Source organism: Delphinus delphis, chromosome 12, assembly GCF_949987515.2.
Source record: "Delphinus delphis chromosome 12, mDelDel1.2, whole genome shotgun sequence".
Taxonomy (NCBI): domain Eukaryota; kingdom Metazoa; phylum Chordata; class Mammalia; order Artiodactyla; family Delphinidae; genus Delphinus; species Delphinus delphis.
The window spans coordinates 33675099-33700033 of NC_082694.2; the positions used below are offsets into that span (position 1 = coordinate 33675099).

Here is a 24935-nt window from a genome sequence, read left to right on the forward strand (position 1 = left end):
TTAGCTACTAAAATGACATTTAGGGTACTCTGGGTTATATTTGGCCTGTAACACAGAGCAAAAATTTATCCAATACTCTTTCAAAGATTCCCTAACTGTTGTAAACTGAAAGCCTATTTTTTTTAAACAAGTCTAAATTGATGTGTAATAACTTAGTTAGAAGTCATGTGAAGTTTCACGGTTTCAATTGTTTTACTTTGATTTTCCTGCAAAGTGCAGCTCAGTGGGTGTGAACCCATACAAACCAAAACAGAAAGAAGGGGGTTTGCACAGAAACGGAGATGCATGGTACTCACAGCTTTATTCAGCAACTTAAGGGGGACAGCATGTCCAGCATTGCAATCTATCGCATTAACAAAAATGATGACTCCTCAGGGAGGTGGAATAAAATGTTTAATAACGAAATGGTGAGGAAACCATTTAACGACTCTTGTGTGTGTTTATGACTTCTGTGTTTACAACTTCTGTGTGGTTTTTTTTAACAAGGATGGATGTGTTCTTTGTAAAGAAAAGAAGTTGTGTAAAACCCCAAATGCTCAGGGTAAGACCCAAGGATGAGAAAGATGTCTTCCTCACAGAGCATTCTTACATTTAAAAAAATGATTTTGAGTACAATGACTGAGAAACAAGTTTCCACTTGTCTAGATAATGCAGTTTTGGATGGAATGATACATCTTTAGCAGAGTGTCTATTTCACTCTTGTTATTTGTTTAATATTTTTAAAAGGGCCACTTTGGAGGTTTTGTATACATTGTGTTTGATTTTATGTCTGTTTCAGGGACAATAAAATTTGCCCTATTATTTGCACTTAGTACGTTTCATTTACACATGCAACCTGGCTGCACCCAAGTAAAGAAACATTTATTGAATTAGGGGTATGGTTAGGGTTAGGAACTTTGTATGTATGTATTATAGAAGCACATTTTATATACATATATGTATATTCTTTATATATGTTTATGCATATATGTGTTATGTATGCCTGTATCTCTATCTCTATATCTTTAGTGTACTTAAAAGCATACTTATGAAAATTTTCTGAATCCTCTCCATGTAGAACTTCCCCCATCTTCTGTCATAACTCCACTGCATCCTATACCTCCTGTTTTCAGAAGTATACTGATACTATCTTCATAGTATACTTAGACAAAGAATACTTTTTTTTCTCATACCATTTTTCATGGACTGTTGATATGCTAGCAATAAGAGAAATCAGCTTTTGTAGAAATATGAAGTATTTTTCTAATCATTCATCATAGGAATGCTCCACAATGACATAATTTGAATGCTTGGGGTAGTTTAATGAGGTGTCTGTGCAGAGATGGGGAATGTATGGGGTCAGTCCTAGATAAAAGGTGAATGGCCAGCAGATACAATTTGTGCCTAAGTAGCAACATTCAGGAAAAAAAAGTGACAACTGATATCACAAGTTCACGAAATGGCACCAAGAAGATGTTCTAAAAATTGTAGTTCCATGACAAATTGAAACTGAAAGACAAAATCTTGGTTGAATATTAGGGAACTGGCTTCAGATACCCCATGAATTTTTTTCTTAAAGACTTTCTGTTGTTATTGCACTGTTTTTATCCAGATTTCACTACTTTGATTGGTTTGACTGTACACACATGTTACAATTGGGTCTCAGGGTAAAATCTCTCCAAATATACTGTGAATTTAAGGTCTAGCTTGGCACCGTGAGAAGTCTAGTTTAATTCACCTCAGGGTAGTGTGGGGTCAGGAGCCTGGTTTTTAATGGAGAGCAGGATCCCACCCTGATGCAGGGTGTGTGCTGTAGGTGAGGTGGGGATAGGACACTAGGAGAGCAAAATCCAAGATGGAAAACCATGGACAGTAACAACAGTGGAGCAAATGGTTTCTAGGTATCTTTGTTCTTCTGGGATAGACAGATGAACCAGAGATAATTCCATCATCAGACTTGGTATTCCCCCTGAGGAGGTATTGCTTATAGATAGTAAATATTTCACCAGAATTCATCTGCTGAAGTAGAGTCAGGAAGGTCAACTGGAGCTTCAAGCAATGCTAGACCAGACCTAACGTTTCTTGAAGTGCCCCCAGGGTATCTCTAGCAAGGGGTGCATTGGGGCAGGAGGATAAGAACCCAGAGGAAGTGCTCTGCATCCTGCATCCCTTCTTCAACTAGAGGAACTCCACATAATATTGCACTTGAATAAAAGGCTTTACCATTAAAAGTACTCTAAGGACTTCTGCTTTAGATACCTATTTATGTGGACATGGAAGCAGTGCCACATCCCTTACTGATAATAAAACCCGTCATTGCTGATTACTGCTTTGAGATTTCACAGGTCTGTTGTAGAAGAATTGTATGCTGGTTATTAAGAATGATCAGCATCTCCTCTGGTTGTCAGCAGAACTGTCCCTGTGCAACACAAATCTTGTTGGACCCTGATATCATCTTTGTGAGCAACTGTGACTCAGTCAAGGTTAAAATGAAATGACAGTGCAGGTTGTTAAAAGAGGCGGTAGTGGGCTTCCCTGGTGGCGCAGTGGTTGCGAGTCCGCCTGCCGGTGCGGGGGGCGCGGGTTCGTGCCCCGGTCCGGGAGGATCCTACGTGCCGCGGAGCGGCTGCGCCCATGAGCCGTGGCCGCTGAGCCTGCACGTCCGGAGTCTGTGCTCCGTAACCGGAGAGGCCACAGCGGTGAGAAGCCCGCGTACCGCAAAAAAAAAAAAAGAGGCGGTAGTCACTGAGGATTGCAGTTGTTAAGGGGGTACAGGTATTGAAAAGCATGCAGTGAAGCCGAACTATAATCCAAGCAAGTTGGGTGGTGCTGCACTTTCATATTCCAGGAAGCTTTAACCATTTTATAACATTGAACTAAGTAGAAGATATCTGGATTTCTACAGCACAGTGATGTGCTCTAGGATATTGATTTAGCCCAAACTCAAATTCCTCAAGCTGCTTACATTTGAAAGTTTTGGTACTGCTTCCCTGAATGAATTGGTAGTTTGAGGCTGGGTTAAAAAAATAGGCCCAGATATTATGTAGGAATATTTTCTCCAGTCAGAAATAAAGAAAACTCTATTCTAGTACTTCTGGAAGAGAATGGGATAGTGGCATCACAGGATACTAGTATTACGTCTGTTATATCAACTTATACTCACGTAGTAAGTTTGTGGGTCTTGAGTCATTCAGGGGATACCTAGTCCTTGAGTGCTGGATCATCAACTTAATGTGAAACTGTGCTTCTCAGAGGCTAATCAGACTAATTGGGTCAGAGTTTCTCGTTGCCATACCCCAGCAGCATAAGTTCGCCTTGAATAGGGTGATGGGTGCCGTGGTAGAGTGGTCAAAAAAAGCCCAAATCATTGGACCAAATCTTGGTTTAGATTTCAGAAGGCTGATCATTTTATACATTACTGCTAAGTATATAGTGAAAAGCATGGGAAAGTATTCTATATTGCTGATGGGTAATTTTAGTGTTCATAATTCTATTTTCCAAAATGTTTTGCAGTGACTTTGGATTACCTCTGTGATCAGAAGCATAATAAAATAAAAGTGTTAAGCTCTCCTCTTGGCTCAGGTTTTAAACAGAACCTGGGTCTCTTCTAAGTGATACAAGAATACAAGGACGCTCCATTGGCAACTTACTGAATGAGAAAACTGAATGAGAAGTTTTGGACAATTCTCGTAAAACTTCTCTGGTTACCCCAGGAAAACCAGCAAAGACGTGGATCAGCTGTTACGATGAACTTATCCTCCTGAGTCAGGAGCTGTATCTGTTTGCTCTAGTCCAGATTATTGGCCAAAAGGAGCAATTTTTTTGTAAGCAGATCAAAAGCATAGTGAACTAGCTGGGAAGGGGAAGGTTTGGGTAGTCAGAAATATGGTGGCATGCTTCGTCAGCACCACATAATTCAGCAATAATGTTAGGGACACTGTCAGTAATCTCTCACCAGCAGTAAACAGATACATTTTGTGATCTGAAAAAACAGAACTAGACAGAAAATGGGAAGTGAGTACTGAACCTACTGAAATCTAATGCAAAGAAAGCATTGAGGTCAATGAAAGGACTGTGTATTCATGGTCATCATCAAAAAATCTACAAACCGTAAATGCTGGAGAGGGTGTGGAGAAAAGGGAACCCTCTTGTCCTGTTGGTGGGAATGTAATTGATACAGCCACTATGGAGGTTCCTTAAAAAACTAAAAATAGAACTACCATATGACCCAGCAATCCCACTACTGGGCATATACCCTGAGAAAACCGTAATTCAAAAAGACACATGCACCCCAAAGTTCACTGCAGCACTATTTACAATAGCCAGGACATGGAAGCAACCTAAGTGTCCATTGACAGATGAATGGATAAAGAAGATGTGGGGGAAGGCGGAAGATGGCGGAAGAGTAAGACGCGGAGATCACCTTCCTCCCCACAGATACACCAGAAATACATCTACACGTGGAACAACTCCTACAGAACACCTACTGAACGCTGGCAGAAGACCTCAGACCTCCCAAAAGGCAAGAAACTCCCCACGTACCTGGGTAGGGCAAAAGAAAAAACAGAGACAAAAGAATAGGGACGGCACCTGCACCAGTGGGAGGGAGCTGTGAAGGAGGAAAAGTTTCCACACACTAGGAAGCCCCTTCGCGGGCGGAGACTGCGGGGGGCGGAGGGGGGAGCTTCGGAGCCGTGGAGGAGTGCACAGGAACGGGTGCGGAGGGCAAAGCGGGGAGATTCCCGCACAGAGGATCGGTGCCAACCGGCACTCACCAGCCCGAGTGGCTTGTCTGCTCACCCGCCGGGGCGGGCGGGGCTGCGAGCTGAGGCTTTGAGGCTCCGGTTTCGGTTTCCGACGGAGCGCAGGGAGAGGACTGGGGTTGGCGGCTTGAACATAGCCTGAAGGGGTTAGTGCACCACAGCTAGCCGGGAGGGAGTCCGGGGAAAAGTCTGCACCTACCGAAGAGGCAGGAGACTTTTCCTTCCCTCTTTGTTTCCTGGGGCGTGAGGAGAGGGGTTTAAGAACGCTGCTTAAAGGAACTCCAGAGACGGGTGCGAGCCGCGGCTGAAAGCGCGGACCCCAGAGACGGGCGCGAGCCGCGGCTGAAAGGGCGGACCCCAGAGACGGGCGCGAGCCGCGGCTGAAAGCGCGGAATCCAGAGACGGGCGCAAGCCGCGGCTAAAAGCGCGGACCCCAGAGGCGGGCGGGAGACGTTAAGGCTGCTGCTGCCGCTACCAAGGGGCCTGTGTGCGAGCACAGGTCACTCTCCACACCCCTCTTCCGCGGAGCCTGTGCAGCCTGCCACTGCCAGGTTCCCGGGATCCAGGGACAACTACCCCGGGAGAACGCACAGCGCGCCTCAGGCTGGTGCAAAGTCACGCCGGCCTTTGCCACCGCATGCCCGCCCCGCACTCCGTGCCCCTCCCTCCCCGCCGGCCTGAGTGCGCCAGAGCCCCCGAATCAGTGGCTCTTTTAATCCCATCCTGTCTGAGCAAAAAACAGACGCCCTCCAGCGACCTACACGCAGTGGCGGGGCCAAATCCAAAGCTGAGCCCTGGGAGCTGTGAGAACAAAGAGAAAGGGAAATCTCTCCCAGCAGCCTCAGGAGAAGCGGATTAAAGCTCCACAATCAACTTGATGTACCCTGCATCTGTGGAATACCTGAGTAGACAACCAATCATCCCAAATTAAGGAAGTGGACTTTAGGAGCAAGATCTATGATTTTTTCCCTTTTCATCTTTTTGTGAATGGGTATGTGTATGCTTCTGTGTGAGATCTTGTCTGTATAGTCTTGCTTCCACCATTTGTCCTAGGGTTCTATCCGTCCATGTTTTTTTTTTAAATTTTCTTTTCTTAATAATTAATTTTAATAACGTTATTATACTTTACCTTCGTTCTTTCTTTCTTTCTTTCCTTCCTTCCTTCCCTCCTTTAGACAACGAATCATCCCAAATTGAGGAGGTGGTCTCTGACAGCAAGATTTATGATTTTTCCCCCTTTACCTCTTTTAGTGAGGGTGTATGTGTATGCTTCTGTGTAAGATTTTGTCTGTATAGCTTTGCTTCCAACATTTGTCCTAAGGTTCTATCCGTCCCTTTTTTTTTTTTCTAAATAAGAATTTTTTAATTCAATAACTTTATTATACTTTATTTTATTTTTACTGTATCTTCTTTCTTTCTGTCTTTTTTCCTTCTTTCCCTCCTTCCTTCCTTCCTCCCTCCCTTTCTTTGCTTCTTGCCTTCTTTGCTTTCTTTCTTTCTTCCTTCCTTCCTACCCTCCTTTCCTTCTTTCTTTCCTCATACTTCTACTAATGCCCTCTACTTTTTCTCCCTTTCATCCTGAGCCATGTGGATGAAAAGCTCTTGGTGCTCCAGCCAGGAGGCAGGGCTCTGCCTCTGAGGTAGGAGAGCCAACTTCAGGACACTGGTCAACAAGAGACCTCCCAGCTCCACATAATATCAAACGGCAAAAATCTCCCAGAGACCTCCATCTTAACACCAGCACCCAGCTTCACTCAACGACCAGCAAGCCACAGTGCTGGAAAACCTATGCCAAAAAACTAGCACAACAGGAACACAACCCCACCCATTAGCAGAGAGGCTGCCTAAAATCATAATAAGGCCACAGACACCCCAGAACACACCACCAGACGTGAACCTGCCCACTAGAGAGACAAGATCCAGCCTCATCCACCACAACACAGGCACTAGTCCCCTCCACCAGGAAGCCTACACAACCCACTGAACCAACCTTAGCCACTGGAGACAGACATCAAAAACAGGAGGAACTACGAACCTGCAGCCTGCAAAAAGGAGACCCCAAACACAGTAAGATAAGCAAAATGAGAAGACAGAAAAACACACAGCAGATAAAGGAGCAAGATAAAAAAGCACCAGACCTAACAAATGAAAAGGAAATAGGCAGTCTACCTGAAAAAGAATTCAGAATAATGATAGTAAGGTTGATCCGAAATCTTGGAGATAGAATGGACAATAGAATGGACGAAATGCAAGAATCAGTTAACAAGGACCTATAAGAACTAAAGATGAAACAAGCAACAATGAACAACACAATAAATGAAATTAAAAGTACTCTAGATGGGATCAATAGCAGAATAACTGAGGCAGAAGAACGGATAAGTGACCTGGAAGATAAAATAGTGGAAATAACTACTGCAGAGCAGAATAAAGAAAAAAGAATGAAAAGAACTGAGGACAGTCTCAGAGACCTCTGGGACAACATTAAACGCACCAACATTCGAATTATAGGGGTTCCAGAAGAAGAAGAGAAAAAGAAAGGGACTGAGAAAATATTTGAAGAGATTATAGTTGAAAACTTCCCTAATATGGGAAAGGAAATAGTTACTCAAGTCCAGGAAGCACAGAGAGTCCCATACAGGATAAATCCAAGGAGCAATACGCCAAGACACATATTAATCAAACTGTCAAAAATTAAATACAAAGAAAGCATACTAAAAGCAGCAAGGGAAAAACAACAAATAACACATAAGGGAATCCCCATAAGGTTAACAGCTGATCTCTCAGCAGAAACCCTACAGGCCAGAAGGGAGTGGCAGGACATACTGAAAGTGATGAAGGAGAAAAACCTGCAGCCAAGACTACTCTACCCAGCAAGGGTCTCATTCAGATTTGATGGAGAAATTAAAACCTTTACAGACAAGCAAAAGCTGAGAGAGTTCAGCACCACCAAACCAGCTTTACAACAAATGCTAAAGGATCTTCTCTAGGCAAGAAACACAAGAGAAGGAAAAGACCTATAATAACGAACCCAAAACAATTTAGAAAATGGGAATAGGAACATACATATCGATAATTACCTTAAATGTAAATGGACTAAATGCTCCCACCAAAAGACACAGATTAGCTGAATGGATACAAAAACAAGACCCTTATATATGCTGTCTACAACAGACCCACTTCAGACCTAGAGACACATACAGACTGAAAGTAAGGGGATGGAAAAGATATTCCATGCAAATGGAAACCAAAAGAAAGCTGGAGTAGCAATTCTCATATCAGACAAAATAGACTTTAAAATAAGGACTATTAAAAGAGACAAAGAAGGACACTACATAATGATCAAGGGATCGATCCAAGAAGAAGATATAACAATTGTAAATATTTATGCACCCAACATAGGAGCACCTCAATACATAAGGCAAATACTAACAGCCATAAAAGGGGAAATCGACAGGAACACATTCATAGTAGGGGACTTAAACACCCCACTTTCACCCATGGACAGATCATCCAAGATGAAAATAAATAAGGAAACACAAGCTTTAAATGATACATTAAACAAGATGGACTTAATTGATATTTATAGGACACTCCATCCAAAAACAACAGAATACACATTTTTCTCAAGTGCTCATGGAACATTCTCCAGGATAGATCATATCTTGGGTCACAAATCAAGCCTTGGCAAATTTAAGAAAATTGAAATTGTATCAAGTATCTTTTCTGACCACAACGCCATGAGACTAGATATCAATTACAGGAAAAGATCTGTAAAAAATACAAACACATGGAGGCTAAACAATACACTACTTAATAATGAAGTGATCACTGAAGAAATCAAAGAGGATATCAAAAAATACCTAGAAACAAATGACAATGGAGACACAACGACCCAAAACCTGTGGGATGCAGCAAAAGCAGTTCTAAGGGGGAAGTTTATAGCAATACAAGCCCACCTTAAGAAGCAGGAAACATCTCGAATAAACAACCTAACCTTGCACCTCAAGCAATTAGAGAAAGAAGAACAAAAATACCCCAAAGCTAGCAGAAGGAAAGAAATCATAAAAATCAGATCAGAAATAAATGAAAAAGAAATGAAGGAAACAATAGCAAAGATCAATAAAACTAAAAGCTGGTTCTTTGAGAAGATAAACAAAATTGATAAACCACTAGCCAGACTCATCAAGAAAAAAAGGGAGAAGACTCAAATCCACAGAATTAGAAATGAAAAAGGAGACGTAACAACTGACACTGCAGAAATAAAAGAGATCATGAGAGATTACTACAAGCAACTCTATGCCAATAAAATGGACAATCTGGAAGAAATGGACAAATTCTTAGAAATGCACAACCTGCCAAGACTGAATCAGGAAGAAATAGAAAATATGAACAGACCAATCACAAGCACTGAAATTGAAACTGTGATTAAAAATCTTCCAACAAAGAAAAGCCCAGGACCGGATGGCTTCACAGGCGAATTCTATCAAACATTTAGAGAAGAGCTAACACCTATCCTTCTCAAACTCTTCCAAAATATAGCAGAGGGAGGAACACTCCCAAACTCCTTCTATGAGCCCACCATCACCTTGATACCAAAACCAGACAAGGATGTCACAAAGAAAGAAAACTACAGGCCAATATCACTGATGAACATAGATGCAAAAATCCTCAACAAAATACTAGCAAACAGAATCCAACAGCACATTAAAAGGATCATACACCATGATCAAGTGGGGTTTATTCCAGGAATGCAAGGATTCTTCAATATACGCAAATCTATCAATGTGATAAACCATATTAACAAATTGAAGGAGAAAAACCATATGATCATCTCAATAGATGCAGAGAAAGCTTTTGACAAAATTCAACACCCATTTATGATAAAAACCCTGCAGAAAGTAGGCATAGAGGGAACTTTCCTCAACATAATAAAGGCCATATATGACAAGCCCACAGCAAACATCATCCTCAATGGTGAAAAACTGAAAGCATTTCCACTAAGATCAGGAACAAGAGTTGCCCAGTCTCACCACTCTTATTCAACATAGTTTTGGAAGTTTTAGCCACAGCAATCAGAGAAGAAAAGGAAATAAAAGGAATCCAAATCGGAAAAGAAGAAGTCAAGCTGTCACTGTTTGCAGATGACATGATCCTATACATAGAGAACCCTAAAGATGCTACCAGAAAACTACTAGAGCTAATCAATGAATTTGGTAAAGTGGCAGGATACAAAATTAATGCACAGAAATCTCTGGCATTCCTATATACTAATGAGGAAAAATCTGAAAGTGAAATCAAGAAAACACTCCCATTTACCATTGCAACAAAAAGAATAAAATATCTAGGAATAAACCTACCTAAGGAGACAAAAGACCTGTATGCAGAAAATTATAAGACACTGATGAAAGAAATTAAAGATGATACAAATAGATGGAGAGATATACCATGTTCTTGGATTGGAAGAATCAACATTGTGAAAATGACTCTACTACCCAAAGCAATCTACAGATTCAATGCAATCCCTATCAAACTACCACTGGCATTTTTCACAGAACTAGAACAAAAAATTTTGCAATTTGTATGGAAACACAAAAGACCCCGAATAGCCAAAGCAATCTTGAGAACGAAAGAAGAAACTGGAGGAATCAGGCTCCCTGACTTCAGACTATACTACAAAGCTACAGTTATCAAGACGGTATGGTACTGGCACAAAAACAGAAAGATAGATCAATGGAACAGGATAGAAAGCCCAGAGATAAACCCAAGCACATATGGACACCTTATCTTTGATAAAGGTGGCAGTAATGTACAGTGGAGAAAGGACAGCCTCTTCAATAAGTGGTGCTGGGAAAACTGGACAGGTACATGTAAAAGTATGAGATTAGATCACTCCCTAACACCATACACAAAAATAAACTCAAAATGGATTAAAGACCTAAATGTAAGGCCAGAAACTATCAAACTCTTAGAGGAAAACATAGGCAGAACACTCTATGACATAAATCACAGCAAGATCCTTTCTGATCCACCTCCTAGAGTAATGGAAATAAAAACAAAAATAAACAAATGGGACCTAATGAAACTTCAAAGCTTTTGCACAGCAAAGGAAACCATAAACAAGACCAAAAGACAACCCTCAGAATGGGAGAAAATATTTGCAAATGAAGCAACCGACAAAGGATTAATCTCCAAAATTTACAAGCAGCTCATGCAGCTCAATAAAAAGAAAACAAACAACCCAGTCCAAAAATGGGCAGAAGACCTAAATAGACATTTCTCCAAAGAAGATATACAGACTGCCAACAAACACATGAAAGAATGCTCAACATTATTAATCATTAGAGAAATGCAAATCAAAACTACAATGAGATATCATCTCACACCAGTCAGAATGGCCATCATCAAAAAATCTAGAAACAATAAATGCTGGAGAGGGTGTGGAGAAAAGGGAACACTCTTGCACTGCTGGTGGGAATGTGAATTGGTTCAGCCACTATGGAGAACAGTATGGAGGTTCCTTAAAAAACTACAAATAGAACTACCATATGACCCAGCAATCCCACTACTGGGCATATACCCTGAGAAAACCAAAATTCAAAAAGAGTCACGTACCAAAATGTTCATTGCAGCTCTATTTACAATAGCCCGGAGATGGAAACAACCTAAGTGCCCATCATCGGATGAATGGATAAAGAAGATGTGGCACATATATACAATGGAATATTACTCAGCCATAAAAAGAAACGAAATTGAGCTATTTGTAATGAGGTGGATAGACCTAGAGTCTGTCATACAGAGTGAAGTAAGTCAGAAAGAAAAAGACAAATACCGTATGCTAACACATATATATGGAATTTAAGGAAAAAAATGTCATGAAGAACCTAGGGGTAAAGCAGGAATAAAGACGCAGACCTCCTAGAGAACGGACTTGAGGTTTGGGGAGGGGGAAGGGTGAGCGGTGACAGGGCGAGAGAGAGTCATGGGCATATACACACTAACAAACGTAGTAAGGTAGATAGCTAGTGGGAAGCAGCCGCATGGCACAGGGATATTGGCTCGGTGCTTTGTCACAGCCTGGAGGGGTGGGATAGGGAGGGTGGGAGGGAGGGAGACGCAAGAGGGAAGAGATATGGGAACATATGTATATGTATAACTGATTCACTTTGTTATAAAGCAGAAACTAACACACCATTGTAAAGCAATTACACCCCAATAAAGATGTTAAAAAAAAAAAACTGTAAAAAAAAACAAGAGGGAAGACATATGGGAACATATGTTTATGTATGACTGATTCACTTTGTTATAAAGCAGAAACTAACACACCATTGTAAAGCAATTATACCCCAATAAAGATGTTAAGAAAAAAAAAAAAAAAAAAAAAGATGTGGTACGTATATACAATGGAATATTACTGAGCCGTAAAACGGAACGAAATTGGGTCATTTGTAGAGATGTGGATGGACCTAGAGTCTGTCATACAGAGTGAAGTAAGTCAGAAAGAGAAAAACAAATATGTTTATTAACTCCTATATGTAGAATTTAGAAAAATGGTACAGATCAACCCATTTGCAGGGCAGAAATAGAGATGCAGGCATAGAGAATGGATGGGTGGACACAGAGGGGAAAGGGAAGGGTGGGATGAATTGGGAGATTAGGATTGACATAAATACACTATCATGTGTAAAATAGTTAGTTAGTGGGAACCTGCTGTATAGCACAGGGAGCTCAGCTCAGTGCTCTGTGATGACCTAGATGGGTGGGAGGGAGGTCAAAGACAGAGGGGATATATGTATACATATAGCTGATTCACTTTGTTGTACAGCAGAAACTAACATAACATTGTAAAGGAATTATATTCCAATTAAAAAAAAGGATGGAAGCATGAGTTCTTTACAGAAACATCTCAGCAAATTCTGCCACGTTACTTTCTGCTTCCATGGGATTATCATTATTCGATTTCTCTCATGCACAGAAAACTTTTGTCCCATGGCATTGCTTTTGTCCCCAAACACTCCTTAACCTCAGACACCTATAATCATACATGTCCCAGGATCACCAAATTAAGGGATTTTGATGCAGTCACAGTGAATACAGCCATGCTCAAATATGTCCTATCATGTATGTTTATAAATACTGTTGTATATTTCCTGTCACTCTCAGAGTCCCAAAGGCTTTTATATCTTTTTTTCCTTTATATCATATTACAAAAGAATTGCCTCTCAAATACTATCATAATTATTGACTTCCCTAATGGCCACTTTAATTGAAATCATTTGGGATTTCCCAGTGGTATTCATTCAAGTGCCATATAAAAAAATGACCTATTAGCAGGTTTAGAATGCTACCCATTATTAACAAGGGGAATTCCCCTTTCATCCATCTTCTATCCTAAGGATTATATCATTTCAACAAGAACAGATCTGTTTCCCATCAGGATTCCATCAATTAACACCTACTACACACTGTATTAATACACACCTCATGCCAGGGTTCTTATTAATTCAGAGAGTTTGTGAGCTTGGTTATTATTCACAATAAGAAGATTAATTATTCTTAGAATAGGAGATTGTTAATGAGCCCTAAAATTCTTATCTAAATCCCTTACTTCACACATAACCCGATGAATTGGCAAGCATTGTGATCCTAAGTGTGATGTTATAAAAACATTCTTTCTTCGGTAGGGAGGATTTAGAGCTAATTACCTTAAAATACCATTAGCTAGAAGTTTACTAACAAGGATAATAATTAACTGCTTTTGTATTCAATTTATATGGAGAAGCAATACTTAATAATGCATTCATTCTCTCAACATATTTATCAAAAAAGTTTTTTTTTATGTAAAGTACTGTTCTAGATCCTAAGATCAGGACAATTTTTATAAAGAAATAATTTCAATATATGTCCTAGTATTTGGTACACATCTATTTATATCCTCTCTCTCACTAAGTGAAGATATTAAGCTGATTTATATTTAGAAAGAATTTCAGTGACAATATTGAAACAGAAAGTGATTACTCTGAATTAAAAACAGCAACAACAAAAATAACCAGAATTCCTGATGACCAAAGTGTTCCATCTTGGATTGTGATTTTACTTTATTTGGTACCATAAGACCTAAAATTATCTGTGGACTAATTGCAAGACTTACAGTAGCTAAGTAAAATGAAAGAGATGACACTGGAGTTGGTAGATACTGAAGTAAGCTACTCAAACCTCCAGAGATATCGGAATTGTTATAATATAAAATACATTACTCATTATTCAATTCACGGATCTTCTACTCATCAAGTTCTTCAGTGCTAGAATGTCTTCATATGCACAATTCCTACTGCTCAATATATTGCTAAAATAAGCCTTTCTAGAGCTTAGGTGAGGTTTTAAACTGCATAACATGAATGAACAAAGTGTCTTTTAGACATTTACTGTGTGATATATTATTTAGGACCCTATTTAACAATTCAGGAATTTATTTTATTTTTGAGTATGTGTTCAGCTGAATTGGCCACTCAATCACAAGGGGCTTATACACAATGTATATTTGTCACCACCACTCTCTATACAATAAATAATTTGCGAAGTCGAACCAAGTTGACCAATGTCTTCAAAATAGTGCATACGTGCTCCTAAATATTTACGTCTACTAAATCGTCTATTACTCAAAGATCTTAAAGTTTCAGACATGTTTACCAGACAGAAAACCATAAAAAACTTGAACTCTAAATTTTCCAAGATTTATCAGCATAAACTCACTTTGTGACACTATTTCAATTTAATTTTCTGAATGTAATATGTATTAGTTTTACCCACTTGAGACTGGAACTATATTCCTTGATCCATTGTGAGTATATTTTTTAAAACAGTAACAGATAAAAACTCTCACCAAATAAGAAGGAGAAGCTTTAAACCTATATTAGTTTATTGTACTGTTATTTTGTGTTTACCTCTCATTAGCTCTTGCTATTCCTATGGTTGTTGATTATTCTTTTCAAGTAGCACAGACTTATGCTTAAGTTTCTGGCAGTGTTAACAATGAGGGAAGGAATTACCTCCAAATGATCATTTGTAGCGGGTTGCGCAAAACATTACATTCATGTTAACAATATATATGCCCAAGCTTTACACATTTCCTGTAGCTCTAATATTGATTCTGACTTTATGCAGGGGACGGGGAGAATGATAGAATAATTTTTTAAAATATAAAATATGAGTCTTCCTAAAGACCTTCTTAGAAGAAATAAGCAAACATTACACAAGCCCATATATAATCTTCCTTTGCAGACTGGGTCAGGAAATGTGTGTTTCATTTCAAAAAGGAACACTTAAATTTGGAGAGAAGGATGAATATGCAAAAATTAACACAAAGCTTCTTTCAAAATGTTTTGATTATGTGCCAGAAGAGAACAGTATTAGAAGTTTCAATTGAATAAAAGGGAGTAAAATGTACTTTTTACATCAAATGCCAAATTTAAAAGCACATTCTAGGCAAAGCATCCAATTCAAATCAAAAGAGTTTTCTTAGAAAAAACGGTGGCAGCCTGAATCTGTGGCTCTCTACACATCCTCCCTCCAAAATGAGTAAGATAAACAGGAGTACAAATCAGACAACACAGGACCCATACTTTCAGCATTATTACTAGGAAACTGAGAATATTATGAACTTTGCATAGAATAGAAAAAGTGTGTGACCCTTAGAAATATGGCAGTGAAGAGACAGAATAAAGTAGGAGGAAAATTAAAGACCCTGATGATAAGACAGAGAACCTTAAGATATGACAAACTTTCCCTTTCTCCCTAACCAACAAAAACATCCATTTAAAAATTGCATTTTTTCATACTGACAGAAGAGGGAGCTTTTGAATGAGGGCCCCTGTCCAACTACCTAGAAATAGGAACCAACTTTATACAAAGCTATGTTAAGATGAAAAACAAAAACTAAGAATTGGGATATTTCAGAAGATGAAAATTTCACCTTCTAAAATCATGAAGCAAGGGAGACCTACTGTAACACAATACTCCCAACTTAATTAAATATTCTCAAACATGCAGTTGGAGATATATATGTAAATAATACATGGGAAAGAAATTAAACAAAATAATCTTAGCATCATAAAAATGAAGAATGAATTACAAGGTAATCAAGGGAGAAGAGATTCAAATAAAAATCATGTAATAGACATTGAAGAATAGCAGAAAAGTTATGAAGAGAATGAAAATAACATGAAGTAAAAAAGGTCATCGAAAAAGTGCTTGAAATGGAGGACAAAAAGAAAAAATAACATCTGTATAATTGAATCCTGGAGAAAGAAAAACAAAACAATGGCACAAAAATAATTAAAGTATAATCTCCCCAATAAGAAAGCAGACGTGCATATTAAAAGGACCCACCATGCATGTGGGAAAACCCATCTGATGTGATCAACTCTAAGACATATCCTGGTAAAACTGCTAGAATTTAAAGACAGAAAAAAATATCCTCAGGGTCTTCAGGACAAAGAAAAAATTATTTAAAACTTTAAACAGTTAGGCTGATTTCAGATTTCTCAAGAGTAGCATACAAACATCACAGCAATGGAGCAGCATGTAAGACATTCAAATAAAGAAATTCATATCAAGGATTTTATATACTGCTAAGCTGTCTTTCAAGTACCAATATTATAGAAAAAAGAAGTTTTAAACATGTAAGAATGGGGTAATAATTTACCCATAAACTCTTCCTAAAGAATCTGCTGGAGTTAGATCTTTATCTGACCAAGAAAAGACTGGGCAAGCTTAGGTAAAAGGACAAATGGTGATTATTTAATATACACAATTATAGATGCAACCATAAAATAAGAGTGGGAACATCTCTGGAATAAGAGCATGTAAATGTTATATGCTCTAAAAATAGAAAGAATGCAAATTTAAAATGTGAAGAAAAGGGAGAAAGAAAGAGGAAAGTAGAATAAGGTCATTAATTATCCTTTATGGAAAATAAGTGGAGTCAGAGGAAACAATTTAAAACTGAGAAACTATTTAGAAAAGGGTTAAGATGGGGGGTTAAAGGCACTGTAAAAGGTACAAATACAAAAGTAACCAATAGAAGAAAATTAAATCCTTTCTTAATGACAAAAGAAATAAAAAGGAAAAGAAGAAGAGAAAAAATTAATACCACATAGAGAAAAAAACCCACAATAAATATAATAATATGCACAGTAATTATGACACAAAATAGTATGACAAAGTTTAAATAAAACATAAAAGTCATATAAAGAAAGAGAATGGGTTGTATTAGCCCACTAAAAGGAAAAGACATACAAGTTGGTTCATAAGGCAAAACCTAACTCTATGCTGACACAAACCTAAATAGAATGATTCAAAAAGGAGGGGAAAAAAAGCAAAAAAGTGTAACTGGCAAAGGAAACAAGAAGAAAGCAGGGGTTGTAATCCTGACATCAGATAAAGAGAAATCATATAAAGAGAATCAGGCCAAAAAACATGAAACATGACATCTTTGTAGTCCAAAAGCTGTAATTCATAATGTAGATTTGACACTTATGAGTATCTCTGAATCAAACAAAAATAGAAACATTGATAATAGAATATCCTGACACACCATCCTTATTGTAAAACAGGTCAACTGGATTAAAAAATAAGTAAGAATATAACATAAGTAAGCAAAGTAATCAATAAGAAGATCTTAACGGATTTGTATCAAACACTACACTCTGATAATGGAAAATGTACCCTGTTGTCAACTGCACACAAAAATCGATCATAAAGCATAGGGAAGTGTCTTTATATAATTTAGGTTTAGGGGAAAGCTTCAGAACTATGATTCAAAAATCCAGCAATAAAAGATTAAAAATAATTAAAACATTTGTATGCATCTGTCTAAAGACAAGTGACACATTCAGAAACAATACTGCAAGACATATTTTAGCTAAAGGGCTAATGTTTTACTATACAAAGAACGTTTTAATTTTCTTTTTGCCTGCACCTTGTGGCTTGTGGGATCTTACACCCCCAACCAGGGATTGAACCTGCGGCCACGACAGTGAAAGCACCGAGTCCTAACCACTGGACCACCAGGGAATTCCCCAAAGAATATTTTAAGAATGAAACGTCCATTGACGGATGGATAAAGAAGATGTGGTACATATATACAATGAAATAATACTCATAAAAAAAGAAATAATGTCATTTGCAGCAACATGGATGGACCTAGAGTTTATCATTCTAAGTGCAGTAAGTCGGAAAGAGAAAGACAAATATCATATGATATCACTTATATGTGGAATCTAAAATATGATACAAACAAACTTATTTACAAAACAGAAACAGATTCACAGACATAGAAAATAAACTTATGGTTACCAAAGGGCAAAGGGGGGGAGGATAAATTAGGAGTTTGGGATTAACAGATACACACTACTATATATAAAATAGATAACCAACAAGGACCTACTGTACAACACAGGGAACAATACTTAATATTTTGTAATAACTTATAGGGAAAAGAATCTCAAGAAGAATAAATATATATTCAGTTATGCATATGACTGAATCACTTTGCAGTATACCTGAAACTAACAAAACATTGTAAATCAACTACATTTCAATAAAAAGAAAGAATGAGGGAAAAAATTCAAGATGAGCAAAGCGCCTAAGCAATTTTTTTTTAAAAAAAGACATTAAAATGGCCCTCAAATCTATTAAAAGATGCTTAACTTCTTTCATAAAAGGAAAATACAAATTTAAAACTACACAGAGTACTATTTTTACCTGGTTAGATAGGCACCAATTTAAAAGGTTGACAATATACTGTTGGAAAACAGCCTTTCTCATTCACCACTGGTGGCAATGCAAAATGGGACAACCCTTTGAAAGGGGGATCTGACAGTATCTAACAAATTTACAAATGTCTTAGACCCTCAAATCCCAGTTTTAGGAATTTAGCCTGAAGATACACTTCTAACAAGCACCAATCGTAATTATAAACTACTGACAATTCTAAATTGCCTAAGAAGACTGATTGAATAAACTATGGTACATCCACACAGCAGAGTACAATACAACTCTAAAAAAGGATGAAGACAATCTCTATGAACTGATAGAGACTTATTTGAATATATATTAAGGGGAGAAAAGCAAAGTGCAAAGAAGTTTCTATAGCATGCTACTCTTATGTAGGAAAGGAGAAATAAGAAAACATACTTATTTTTGTTAAAAGAAACATAGGAAAGGATAAAACAGAAATTTATGGGACTGATTTCTTATGGGAGAAAGTAATTTTCTCTGAGTAGATTTTTTTGTATAATTTTGACGTTTGGAATCAAGTAAATATTCTGCATATTCAAAAGAAATAAAATAACATGAAACTAAGAGTAGGGGATAAATCCCTAAAACTGAATGCAAGGAGAAATTTTAAAATTCAACTTCTGTTTTTAAAAACAGCTACACCTGGGGGCTTACCTGGTGGCGCAGTGGTTGAGAGTCTGCCTGCCGATGCAGGGGACGTGGGTTCATGCCTCGGTCTGGGAGGATCCCACATGCCGCGGAGCGGCTGGGCCCGTGGGTCATGGCCGCTGAGCCTGCACGTCCGGAGCTTGTGCTCTGCAACGGGAGAGGCCACAACAGTGAGAGGCCCGCGTACCGCAAAAAAACAAAAACAAAAACAAAACAGCTACACTTAAGGGGGAAAGAACTAATGTAGGTAACTTTTGAATGTAGTACTTTGACTATACACCCTTAGTCTCAATAAAAAAGAAAAAAAATTAAAAAAAACAACCCTGCAGACAAATCTTGAACTCTTGTAATACGAAAGTTTGCTGCAGAGGTACCTTAGCCAAGGAATCAAATTAACATCATTGATAAAGGGCACCCAGCCATCATATCCCTCCTGATAGAATAATCTGGATGGAAACATTGCTTATGTAGTATTCCAGCTAAAACTCACAAGAAGGACACATCAGGAAAACCCAAATAATGAGATTTTCTGTAAAACATTCTGTATTTTTAAAGTATTTTTAATGTCAAAGGCATAAAAGACAGAAAAAGTCTGATGGACTATTCTAGATTAAAAGATACTAAAGAGAGGGCTTCCCTGGTGGCGCAGTGGTTGAGAGTCCGCCTGCCGATGCAGGGGACGCGGGTTCGTGCCCCGGTCCGGGAGGATCCCACATGCCGCGGAGCGGCTGGGCCTGTGAGCCATGGCCGCTGAGCCTGCGCGTCCAGAGCCTGTTGCTCCGCAACGGGAGAGGCCGCAGCAGTAAGAGGCCCGCGTACCGCAAAAAAAAAAAAAAAAAAAAAAAAAAAAAAGATACTAAAGAGATCCTGGATTGCATCCTGTACTGGGAAAGATTGATATAAAGGACATTACTGGGACAATTCAAGAAATTGAAATATAGACTGTATATTAGATAACAGCATTATATCAGTATGAAAATTTCTGGATTCAAAACTTGTTTTGAGGAAACAAACACTAACAGATTAGGGGTTAAAGGGCATGATGTATGCAGCTACTCCCATATAGTTCAGAAAAAATTAGGATATATTACAGAGAGAATGATAAAGCAATGTGGCAAAGTGTTAAACCTTGGAAAATCTGGATGAGAACATTCAGAAGTTCTTTAAACTATTCTTAGAATTTTTCTGTGAGTTTGAAATTAATTTGAAGAAAAAGTTTAAAAAAACAGCAGAGAAAATAAACTGTGTGTGCATCCTTCACTCAGGCAATATTTTCTGTAGTATTGTTACTGATAGTAAAGATTAATATTTGGATGGAGAGAACTATAAAGTTTTCAAAGTCATCCTAAAAATTGTTGCTTCTACTGTGATTTGGGTGTTTCAAAACAGTTGACCTAAACATGATCCTTTACTGTCCTCCCACCTTAATGTGAATAGTCCACTCATGACTAATATTGAGGATTTCTTTTATAAATTTCCACATGCATAGCATTAAATTGTGAAACAATTTGAAAGGTATTTTAAAAGATTATACATGTAGGTATCCCTCCAATTTTAGAAGTAAAATATACTTTCTTAGAAAACTTGGAAACACAGGGTTGTGGCTCAGTGGTTAAGGTAATGGACTAAAAAACCTGAAAAATGTAGAAAAGTATATACAATAGAAAGGAAAAATCACTGAGTAATGATTTCATGAGGAAGAGAGTTTAAAAATGTTTTGCATATTGTTTAAAAAAGGGTCACAGGCCTTTGCAAAAAAAGACATATAGGAAAGATCAGAGTAGATGAAACATTGGTTTCTTAATGAAAATAAATCCACTGCATTCCAAAAATAGGAAATTTGCACTTGAATTCACTAAATTTTCCTTCCAGAAAGTGATCTCCCTTATAAAAAATGAAAAAGAAATTGCTGATATTCAGTTTCATTAGGTAGAGAAATCAATAACTGCATAAAGCCTGAGTAGCTTGTTGGCACAAACTTGCGTGACCTTATTTTCACTTAAATGTATCAAGATTTGTTCTGGCATTTAAAAAGAAACACTTTTAAGTTGTCAACAACAAAAAATCTATACAAACAAGTGAATAATTGAATTATTCACTTTCTTATGCATATAATGATAAAAGAGGGGGCATAAAAGAGAGAAAGAAATCGATGAGAATTTTCCAGGGAGCTGGTCAAAGCTGAAGACGACGGCAACTGGGAAACAACACAGCACTGTGTCAAGATCTAAAAACGTGCCTCATCTTAAATCAGGCCTACGGCCAACTGCGGATTTAAGTGTAGAGGACAACCAGGTCACTTTCCCTTGAGCTCCTTTCCTGTCAGACCCTTTCCCTGGTGTTCACGCTTTTACTGCCATGGGGTGAATTGGAAAAGGGGCCAGGACTTCCCTGCCCAGGGCCTCCTAAGAAGTACATCTGTCATGGATCATGTTATAGAACAGAAATGTTTGGTTTTGATCCTATTCATTTCAACTGGCAGGCGGTTATTATTAGAATGAAAAATTAAGCCATTATGCTGTCGAAGCCTTGCTGGCTCTAAAAAATTTATGGAGTTAATACAACAAAATTATCTTTTATAGCTGATAAAACAGCTGTATGTAGACGGCTGGGCTTTTCTTAAATAGGAAGAAACACAAAATGGCAGTCTTGTTGGGATGGACCACACCAAGACGGAGGTGTCAGTGATATTTGCTGGTCTGGCAACACATGAAAAGGTACACCATGAATGATGGCAGTCTATCCCAAGAGAGGGTTTTATTTTTATTAGTCTTCCTGTAGGAAGGAACCAAAAACCATACCTTCATGTTTTCTAAAAATAAGCCCCTGCAGTCCTTAAAGTAGCATTGTTATTTATAGGCCTGCTATTTTTCTGTTATTTAGTGAATGTTTCAATTAATATTTCTGCTACGCAGATATTCATGTAGCAATTACAATTTTTCCGAAACCAATGAATTGCAAGTATAGCTACTTCCTATTTATAAAGCACTCTTCTAATATCTTTAGAAGCTGCTCATCTCTGGTAAAAGATTTGAGTCATAAAAAATGCAAAGCACAGTAAGCACTGATGGGGTGCTTTTCATTCCAAGAGCTTTATAGTGATGACTTATTCAGGCCACCTCTGTAAAGGTCACATTGATGATGGTACACACTAGACCAGAACAGTATTGCATCCTTTGGGGGAGCGGGGGCAGGTCTCTGGGGCACGCTTGACTGAACCAGCACATTAACACCTGGGTATTTTTCAAACCAAATTCTTGAATCTTTTCTTACCACATGTAATAATACCCAAATGCCAACAAGAGCAATATTTTAACCTTATCCTAAAGACTTAGGTTAAATGTGTCATAGAGTCTCTTAATATCTGTGTGTGTGTATTATATATGAATGTCTATTGTTTTATTATTTGTTGAATTTTTTGAGTTGTTTCTTTTCCAGGTTCCATTAAAATGATTTTATTGAAACACAGCTTTCCTTGGTTGTCAGAAACTTGCTTAGCTTTTTGGAGAGAGGACCTAAGTTCTGTTTTGTCCAGATTGTGTATATGAATGGCCATTTTTGGCCTTTCCACTGAGGTTAGAATTAAAAGGTAAGTACATTGACGCAATTACTAAGTCCTGATGCAAATCTAACTGGCCTACCCTTTCTTTCTTCTTAAAGATGTAATAGATTTGGCTAATTGAGAATAACAGTCTTAAAGTACAGGGCCATGAAGTAGGAGGGAGGATCTTTTGCATGTATGCTTTTTTTTTCCTTCAAAGATGAACTTACCACCAGAAAAGGAGCAAAGGTGCTAGTCCTAGAGGCAGTGGAAAGGCTTTTTTAATAACAAAAATAGGTAGTGGTTTTAGAATTGTCTTCTGTGCTATACTTCATTCTTCATATTCCATACACATCACTTCATTTCAGTGTTTCATGCCCATGCACAGGTAAGGAAACTGAGGCACTCATTAAAAGTACTTGCAAATGTCATGCAGATAATAAGTGATGGATTGAAATTCAGATCCAAGCAGCCTGGCTCCAGACACCTTATCCGTAAACACTATGAAACTGCGTTCCCAGGACCAGGGAACCTGTTGAAAGGAGCCCTCACTTCGAGGTGGCCAGTTGGCAGGCCAAGGTCTTAGCCAGGGCAATGTGCTGGTCTCTCATAAGAGGACCGGCTCCATAAGCTCCACCTTTATTCCTTCCCTTGCCCCTCTGCTTCTTCCATCAATCTTGGGCCTGTGTTGCCCTGTGGCACTATGGGAACATTTCTGCAGTGGCTCTTGTTCCAGTTGGAGCATGTCACTGTAGCAGCTTCTCTGCCTGGAGGTCCCCCCTGATCCAACACTTTATTGATTAATTTCACCGATGCATCATTTCACTCCCCATGGGCTTACAAACCTAGTAAATGTAGAAGTGCTAAGGTCAGTAAATGAATAAAGAAGTGATCATATCAAAAGCATTCTTCTGATCAGAAATTGTTTATGATTACTCTTGATATGGTAAAGAGATCTGTGGAAGCCATTTTATATGTATGGTGTTTAAAAGATTTTAAGGCTGATTGATTTTTTAATCTTAATTAGAGATTTGAATTCTGGTTATGCCACTTTCTAGTTGCATGACTTTAGGAAACTTATTTTAACTTTTCTAAGCCTCAATTGTATCATCTGTGAAAAGGGGATGATAAGAATTGCATGGAGTTGTTAAATCTGTTCTGATGTTAGGTAAAGATTAATTCTCTCCCCTCAGATAATCCTCAAATGAATACAGATGTTTAGGTAGAACATAGACAAGAGAAGGAAAATATTAAAAAATACTAAATTAAATTAAAAATATTAAATCTAGACTTAAATTCTTGGGGATCGTGTATTTTTTAAAAATTTTGTTGACATATAGTTGATTTATGATGCTGTGTTAGTTTCAGGTATACAGTAAAGTGATTCAATTATATATATACATATATATATTGTGTATTATTTTTACATACAGGGTAAACATTAGGATTGCTGACAAGAGTAATGTTTAAAATTTGAGCTGAGCGTTCCATCCAACAATTGATTTGTCTTATGAATTAAAAAGGATTTCCCCATTCAGTCTTGGAAGACATTACGGAAGAAGCAGGAATTGGGGAGTCATTTAAATGACTCTCTGGAACTTTTATTCAGGCTAGAAAATTCCAATTGAGTCTCAATCCTGGTTTTAAAAATATGAGTTTTAAAAAGCTGATATATATCGTCAGGTAGGATAATCCTTACCTGTTTCTCCTTTTGGAGAACAGAATGGAATATGATGATTGGAGCACGGATGATTTTGTGATTAACGGCTGTGCGTAATCAGGCTTTGCAACATCCTGATTGCTCCTCTCTGATTCTTAAAAAAAAAAAAAAAAAAAAAGCTGATATAGCATCACCTATTAAAGGTAATTATTTTTACTTCCAATGAGGCACGGTATGATTAAACTTAACATTTTTTTCCCAATGAGTGTTGACTGGGTATAAATGAGAACATGATGTCCCAGCAAATGATAACTTTACATTTAAAATGGGTACAGCATCTTCACACTGTATATAATGGATAATGGTAACAAACAGTGGTGAGCAATTACTCTATTTTTAAATAAAATATAGAAGCAGTTGAAATGAAAAGTGGCATTACTATACTTAACTAACATTCTCTGTGTTCCTAAAAGATACACTAAATCTATGGAAATAATATATAATCTAGAAAAAACATGGTTTCTGTTTTCAGGCAATTAATACATAC

At 37.9% G+C, this 24935-nt stretch overlaps 1 non-coding gene and 1 pseudogene across 1 annotated transcript; both read left to right on the plus strand.

The window, feature by feature from the left end:
- The first annotated feature begins 281 nt into the window (after positions 1 to 281).
- Positions 282 to 24935, plus strand: part of LOC132435360 (myosin-9 pseudogene) — a 58730-nt pseudogene continuing 34076 nt past the window's right edge.
- Positions 24405 to 24541, plus strand: LOC132435697 (U8 small nucleolar RNA). The gene has a single exon (XR_009521639.1). It is a non-coding gene; the product is annotated as a U8 small nucleolar RNA (small nucleolar RNA).